The sequence below is a fragment of the Toxorhynchites rutilus genome, chromosome 3 (genome assembly GCF_029784135.1).
Source record: "Toxorhynchites rutilus septentrionalis strain SRP chromosome 3, ASM2978413v1, whole genome shotgun sequence".
In the NCBI taxonomy this organism is placed as follows: Eukaryota; Metazoa; Arthropoda; class Insecta; order Diptera; family Culicidae; genus Toxorhynchites; species Toxorhynchites rutilus.
The window spans coordinates 193,289,387-193,298,004 of NC_073746.1; the positions used below are offsets into that span (position 1 = coordinate 193,289,387).

An 8,618-nucleotide genomic window follows, 5' to 3' on the forward strand; every position below is an offset into this window, starting at 1 on the left:
TTCGCGTAGTGTGTGATGAGTAAGAAGAAGAGGAAGGCAGGCTCGAGCCCTGCAAAAAACGAACGCATTGCCAAGGGCAATAAAAATCTAATGATGCACGCAATGTTGGTGCAGTGAAAAGCGCTCGCACTGAACCGAGCCCTCGCGAGTGGGACACCGCATCGAATAACAGCGGAGTAGGCGATTTCGGCGCGTCGGTCGAAAAAGTAAACGCCGTTACCCAGGCAGCAACCAAAATCAAGCTCCCCCCGCTGGTGGTGAAGGCGGTCGCTCTTGACAAACTTATCAGCAAATTCGCATTGATGGGTGTTACAGCAGAATACAAGCTGTGTGGCATAATTCAGTCTTTTGACGTAGGACTACGTCTAACCGGAAGATATAGGGGGTGAAATGGAAATCTAGGCACTGAACAAGTAGGAAAAAATGCAAGATTTGGAACGCTTATTACTCGAGCATTTCTCAATAGATCGCAAAGGTTTTTGCATCAATTGATAGGAAATATATCTACGCATCTATCATAACGAATAACATTTCATTTTTCTTGAGATAAATAATTAAATAATTGTGAAATATCAAGCATTGTCAAAATGCACTATGTGCCCATTTTTGATTGGTCCATTTTGTGCTCCTCAAATCGTACCGACCAAAACGGGCAACCAGAGCAGCAGCGAAATAGAATGAAGCACGATTGGAAAGGAAAAAGAAAAAAATGAACGAAACATTGGTCGCAGTCTCACACATGCGTAATTCTCGAGCCAGCCAGTCAGCTTAAAAATCCCCGCTCCGCTGCCGTAAAGATCATTCTCATTCAAACCGTACACCACATCAGTTCGCATCACAACACATCAACAAACCAAACCAAGCAGCCAAATCTGGACATGGCAAAGGAGGAAAAATCAAGGGAAAGGCAAAACCCGCTCGAATCGTGTCGGTCTGGAGTTCCCCGCAAGGGTAGCTAGGCCGAGCGCATTAGTACCAGTGCACCAGTCCACCAAGCCGGCGTTATATAGTTTCGGCCGCCGAAGTGATCGAGTTAGCTGCCAAAGCTGCTCGCGACAATAAGAAAACCCGCATTCGGAACAGAACACATTCGGTTCGGTGGACATCAAGACAACAGGCAGTTGCAGCGAGTGGCGAGTGGCAAACGCAATCGCAAAACGGCATCAGGTAGCAGAAGAAAAAAGTTTGTTCTTTATACAAACTGCTTTGGTGGCAAATCCAGAACAAGGCGGCATCGAGGGCGTTCGAAATGGTTTTGACGTAGGACTACGTCTAACCGGAAGATATAGGGGGTGAAATGGAAATCTAGGCACTGAACAAGTAGGAAAAAATGCAAGATTTGGAACGCTTATAACTCGAGCATTTCTCAATAGATCGCAAAGGTTTTTGCATCAATTGATAGGAAATATATCTACGCATCTATCATAACGAATAACATTTCATTTTTCTTGAGATAAATAATTGAATAATTGTGAAATATCAAGCATTGTCCAAATGCACTATGTGCCCATTTTTGATTGGTCCATTTTGTGCTCCTCAAATCGTACCGACCAAAACGGGCAACCAGAGCAGCAGCGAAATAGAATGAAGCACGATTGGAAAGGAAAAAGAAAAAAATGAACGAAACATTGGTCGCAGTCTCACACATGCGTAATTCTCGAGCCAGCCAGTCAGCTTAAAAATCCCCGCTCCGCTGCCGCAACGATCATTCTCATTCAAACCGTACACCACATCGGTTCGCATCACAACACATCAACAAACCAACCCAAGCAGCCATGTCTGGACATGGTAAAGGAGGAAAAGTGAAGGGAAAGGCAAAATCCCGCTCAAACCGTGTTGATCTGGAGTTCCCCGCAAGGGTAGCTAGGCCGAGCGCGTTAGTACCAGTGCACCAGTCCACCTAGTCGGCGTTATATAGTTTCGGCCGCCGAAGTGATCGAGTTAGCTGGCAAAGCTGCTCGCGACAATAAGAAAACCCGCATTCGGAACAGAACACATTCGGTTCGGTGGACATCAAGACAACAGGCAGTTGCAGCGAGTGGCGAGTGGCAAACGCAATCGCAAAACGGCATCAGGTAGCAGAAGAAAAAAGTTTGTTCTTTATACAAACTGCTTTGGTGGCAAATCCAGAACAAGGCGGCATCGAGGGCGTTCGAAATGGTTTTGACGTAGGACTACGTCTAACCGGAAGATATAGGGGGTGAAATGGAAATCTAGGCACTGAACAAGTAGGAAAAAATGCAAGATTTGGAACGCTTATAACTCGAGCATTTCTCAATAGATCGCAAAGGTTTTTGCATCAATTGATAGGAAATATATCTACGCATCTATCATAACGAATAACATTTCATTTTTCTTGAGATAAATAATTGAATAATTGTGAAATATCAAGCATTGTCCAAATGCACTATGTGCCCATTTTTGATTGGTCCATTTTGTGCTCCTCAAATCGTACCGACCAAAACGGGCAACCAGAGCAGCAGCGGAATAGAATGAAGCACGATTGGAAAGGAAAAAGAAAAAAAAGAACGAAACATTGGTCGCAGTCTCACACATGCGTAATTCTCGAGCCAGCCAGTCAGCTTAAAAATCCCCGCTCCGCTGCCGTAAAGATCATTCTCATTCAAACCGTACACCACATCAGTTCGCATCACAACACATCAACAAACCAAACCAAGCAGCCAAATCTGGACATGGCAAAGGAGGAAAAATCAAGGGAAAGGCAAAACCCGCTCGAATCGTGTCGGTCTGGAGTTCCCCGCAAGGGTAGCTAGGCCGAGCGCATTAGTACCAGTGCACCAGTCCACCAAGCCGGCGTTATATAGTTTCGGCCGCCGAAGTGATCGAGTTAGCTGCCAAAGCTGCTCGCGCCGAAAACAAAACCCGCATTCGGAACAGAACACATTCGGTTCGGTGGACATCAAGTCAACAGGCAGTTGCAGCGAGTGGTGAGTGGCAAACGCAATCGCAAAACGGCAGCTGGTAGCAGAAGAAAATAGTTTGTTCTTTATACAATCTGCTTTGGTGGCAAATCCAGAACAAGGCGGCATCGAGGGCGTTCGAAATGGTTTTTTTCAAAACCACGAGTACAAAGTTTTCTAAATTGGAACCATTCCATAAAACAAGGCGCTTATCAGGGCCATTAAACCTTTCAAAAAAGAGTTTACGAAATATAGTTCAATGCTTTCTAAAATAATATCCAAAATAATAATAAAAAACAATTTGATTTTTTCATAATTTGTTTGCCAGGATCTGCCGAGTATGTGAATTTGGCAGTTGTTCTGAGCTTATTGATAGTTGGGGACTTTCCTGATTATTCAATTTTCACCAATTCTTAAATTGTTTCCAGATTGAAAGTACAGTAATTTACAATTAGTTCGACATTTAGCTAATTGGACGGACATATAATGCGACATAATTAGTTGGACATTTTTGTAAACATAGAGATCCAAATTATGACCCCACATTGAAAGTCGACACTGTACCACTGTCATCGCAAATGTTCAATTACAGGTTAAAATCGCTTCCAATGCGACACTGAGTGGTGCTTCGGCACGTCGTATTGAATGTAATTTACTGTACAACATGTCACAAAGCTGGATGGGAAGAAATTTTCCAACTGTGAAAGCTGTGGCGAGTGGCAACAAATCGCTAAACAGGAAGGTTTAGCCGAACAAGATGGGGATATCGAGTGATAACAAAACAATAAACTCTTTAGAATGAAGATAATTTTGTGATCCTGAAAAGGACCCTTTTTAGCCTGCATGTGAATCCAACGAGCGAACAAATCGTAATGAATGTATTTTTTTGCCATCGCTGCCTTTTAACGCTCATTCGTTCGTCTCGTTGGACTCGTCCCTTTGGCTGAGTCTGCCGATTTGTCTCTATCCTGTGAGCGTGTACCGCTAGAGTATAAAGCGCGCGGATCCAAAAAAAGAATCTCATTTTCTTTCAAACCGTAAACCAGTGTGGTTGTACGGCATCGTTTAGCATCGCATCGCATCACATCATAAAAAGAAAACAAGCAGCAACGTGGACGTGTTGACGTAACAAAGGAGGACAAGTTAAGGGAAAGGCAAAGTCTCACTCGAACCGTGCATGTTTCCAGTTCCCTGTTGGTCGCATTCATTGATTGCTCCGCAAGGGTAACTAGGCCGAACGGATTGGTGCCGGAGCACCAGTATACCTAATGGCGGTTATAGAGTTTCGACCGTCGGAGTGCTCGAGTTGGCTTGCAAAGCTGCTCACGACAATCAGAAAACACGCATCAAGAACAGAGCAGCTTCGGTTCGGCGCTCGTCAAGGCAACAACTAGTTTCAGCGAGTGGCAAACGCAATCGCAAAACGGCAGCAGGTAGAAGAAAGAAAAAGTTTGTTTATACAGACCGCTTTGGTGGCAAAACCAGCCACCGTAAAACACGGCGCTTTACAGGGCCATTAAACCATTCAAAAAAGAGTTATTAAAAGTTTTTCACAATACCAATGCATTCTAAAGTGACATAATATGACATATAATATAAACTGTTTTGTTTTGTTTATGCTTGTTCTTGAACTGGTTGGGGTTTTTTAAATTGATCATTCAGTTTTCACAAACCCATGTATAGTTTCCGAATTAAAAGTGGCTTCAAATTACAACACATTGTATGCAGGATGGCATTAACGAATTTTCTCGGTAGCAAGAACTGCTTTCTTTGGTTGACTGACTGACGTTACATCTGCATTGTATAGGAAAATAACTAAGGAGCAACATGATGAGCTATGTATTTCCTGCTGCTCTGTTCTTATTTTAAGTTCTTATAGTTCGTTTATTTTTCAACAGATGGTCTCCAAAACCTCAGTTCTTTTTTATTTTTATTTACTTTGTTTACGGATACTACAAATCTTACAATTCATTCGTCTCCGAAACCACAGTTTAAGGTACGGTAATGTGCTCAATAATGAAATATATGATAGTGAATGAGTTGATGACTACCTATGCATTCCCTATCACAGCCATCATTTTGATTGTACGATATATGCATACGCCGAAAGATGCCCGGCGTTGAGCATTTAATAAGTACAAAGCCTTTAGAAAAAAATCAAGAATCAAGTTTGTAAAAAAAAACGCAAAAACACAACACCAAAGGTTCTTTTCAGAACCCCCAACATGTTCATAAAAAGTAAACAGTAAAGTAATTCATTTTTCAGGTAGATAGGTAGGTAGAAGAAAATAAAACAATATAATTAAAATATATATTTAGCAAAAGCTGTCCCCTTTGTATAGTCCTACGTCACTCCGGTTATGTCCCCGACATTACCCACCCGACTTTTTTCCAAGCAGTTAACATAGTTTGTTTTCCGTCATCATAAGGGCTTCGTTGGTGCCTTTGAGAATGCATCAATGCATTAAACTGACGTTATGGCGAAGCAAGCGTTAAGGTTGTGCGCCAAAAAATGTCTTACTGGAATGTTATAAGTTATTTGGGTTCGCGTGCCAGTCGCAAAACTGCCTTCAACTAGGATTGCAGTTGCGCTAATATTGACCATAATGAAGCATTGCCACTGCTACTACTCGAAAAGGTTGTTATTAACAAAAAGAGTTCATTTCACTTGTTTAGTCACCAAGAAAGTGAATGACGTTCTGGAATTTTGCATGTGATTAGGTTTCGCTTGCCAATAGCAAAACTTCCTCCACTAAGGGTGACAGCTGCGCTTCTCTCGAGCATGAGAAAGTAATGCAACTTTTTTCGATGCCAGTAATATTAACAGAAGCGTTTTTTTGAGAATAGCGTAAAATGATGAAAAGTATTTATATTCTTAGTAGTTTCAAGCCGCCAATGTATGGCTCTGTATGCATGCTATGGTGAACGCTTGTTTGGCGCTTGGTTTACGTTGTACGAACGATGCCTAGAGGTGCGATTCCTTTGAGGCAATACTAAATAACATGTAGCATAATATTTGATACTTGCAAGTGTTGTCATTGTTGTTGTTTCCATGCGGTGCAAAAGATATATTGATGTAATTATGATCGAGTCTATTTCAATTGCGAAAAAGGCCACCGGAATAGCGTTCGAGGTATGAAATAAATTGCGACATACGATCAGCTAGTATATTGTTTTGCGAGGGCATGAATGAATCATCAGTCAATTATCGTCAACTGATTATACAATGAAAAATTCATTTCAGAGATTATTCTACTAAGCAGTTGTTTCTAAAATTTCACAGCATTATAGAATAATATCCGAAGGTATGAACAAGCGACTTATATAAAATAACAGTGTAGTTCTACGTCAACAATGCGGTCGTATCTTGGACACAGCCTCCTATAATTTTTTAGGACCACCAACAAGTTCAAAACAGTTGATTTCATATGTATTCCTGTATAATTAATTCCATATTTATACTCATCCAGTCACACGTTAACAAGAAAAACTGTCAGCGTTCTTTCAAAATATTCACTCATTCATTCATTGAGAATTAAGGGACGAATGACTTTCGGGTTAAAGTCCTTTAAAAACAAGAACAGAACATCATTGAGAATTGATTCAGATGCAACTTCTTACAAATGATTACCAATCCAGCGGTAGTCCTACGTCCACCTTGCGGTTATATCACAGCTACCAGCGCCCAATAAGCAATATTTAAAAAAAAAATTAAATAAATCTTCAAACCCACTTCAAACACGCCGTAAGAAATGTAATACTTGACTAAATCTCAAATGACAAATGAAGTTTATTAAGGGGGACCCATGTCAGGGTCCCCCTTAATAAACCGATTTGATCATGGATTTGGTAAAACCTAATTTAATCGCCGATTGGCAGGAATCGTGAATCGTGAGGATGGCGAAAAAAGTGAAGCAACTTTACATACTTTGACCGATAAAGATAATGATAAATGTACTTTTTTATAGGACCGGATCACAAGAAGGCGAGCTGTGAACAACGAATGAAGTTAAAAGGAAATAAGGAGAAAAATAAACAATAGATGAAACCCCTGGAAATAAAAAAAAAACATTTTCATTTTCATTGGCACTATCGTTCCTAGATGAAGTTCGTTAACTTAACGTAGTATTACTTGAGTTATTTTTATTAGTATTGAGTCGAGATTTCTATGCCAAATGACACGCCTTGAATGCATTCTGAGTGGCTTGTGGGAGACGATCTGCCATAGTGGTAACATGCTTATCTCTTACATAAAGGTCACGAATTCATTTCTCACTCCCTACATTCTTCCGAAATGGCAGTAGAGTAACGAACCAGCCAAAAAGTGTTGAAAGTCACTATAAAAAAGTGAGCTAGTTCTAGAATAGGTCACGAAAAATCCCCCGACCGGCATACTCGACCACGTGAGCACCCCCAAAAATACACACTGGTGTGATGGTATGATTTACATATGTGACTGCTGAACTGTATACCGAGTGAATTCTGAATTCCGGTGCAATTCCGATGCATTATTATATTTCAAACAGTCATGAAATCTCCATTATATGTTGAATATCCAAAATATGTCATGTTAAAAATGCATCCCAAATTTCTCATAAATCATAGACTATATTTTATGTTTATGTATATTTATGTATGAAAACACACACAATTCTCAGCAAATCAGAACTATATGAAAAAATACTTGAAAACAATCGAATACATCAAATATGTTATGGTCCAATATTTCTGTGAAATTTTTCAGTGAATACGTACAGTTGAAAAAGTAAACTTCAATTGTAACTATCGATTGTATAAACTTTTTTTTCAATTCAACACTCGAGAACTGAAGAATACAATTAAAAGATCTAGAGTATGCTAATAAATATGCAATGATTACGTTTTTCACTTTTGTACCCTAGAATATAGTTGCATTTTATACAAATTTTCTTTAACCACAAAATAATACTTCACAAAACAACTTTGACATCTAAAATACAATATCCTGCCAATACTGCGCATGCTCCTTAGAATGCTCATACTCTATTTGACCGAAGCCAAATATTTGACTCATTATGACAGATAAAACTAGAAGTGGGTTATATCTGTTATATAACCGCAAGGTAGACGTAGGACTACCGCTGGCTCTGTTATCATTGCATCTGAATCAATTGTCAATGAATGAATGAATTAATACTATTAAAGATTGCTGAATGTTTGCATTGTTAGTATGTGAGTAGATGAGTATGAGTATGGATTTGTTATCAGCATGAAATTAAACTATTTCAAACTTGTTTGTGGTCCAGAAAAGAATCGTTGAGTTTGCGTGGCTTTGCAAAGGCAACTGATGCAGTTTGATACATAATTCTATTTTGTTCTCGTGAAAATAATGCACGAGAGTTTTCATGACCATTCCATGCGAAAGCAAAACAGAAACTGATGATCTTGGATAAGATTGCATCACGGGTGCCGAATACGCAAATCTTCCTTTGCTCGAGCGTATTTACAAGCGAACATTCCCTCATGACCATTCCATGCGAAAGCAAAAAAAGAAACTGATGCTTTTTGATACGATTGCATTACGGGAACCAAATGTGCAAATCTTCCTTTGCTCGAGTGAATTTACCAGCGATCATTCCCTCATGACCATTCCATGTGAAATCAAAACAGAAATTGATGCTCTTGGATAAGATTGCATCACGGGAACCGAATGTGCAA

At 40.0% G+C, this 8,618-nt stretch overlaps 1 protein-coding gene across 3 annotated transcripts in view; it reads right to left on the bottom strand.

The window, feature by feature from the left end:
• LOC129780412 (uncharacterized) overlaps positions 1–7,907 on the bottom strand; it is a 115,912-nt gene extending 108,005 nt beyond the window's left edge. Inside the window, exon 1 of one of the 3 annotated variants that reach the window (XM_055788677.1) lies at positions 7,801–7,907. The gene's annotated coding sequence lies outside the window, so the exon portion shown is untranslated. Of the gene's footprint in view, positions 1–7,676 lie in introns of all 3 variants that reach the window. The other 2 variants (XM_055788676.1, XM_055788678.1) reach the window with 2 other exon arrangements.
• Between the last annotated feature and the right edge of the window lie 711 nt (positions 7,908–8,618).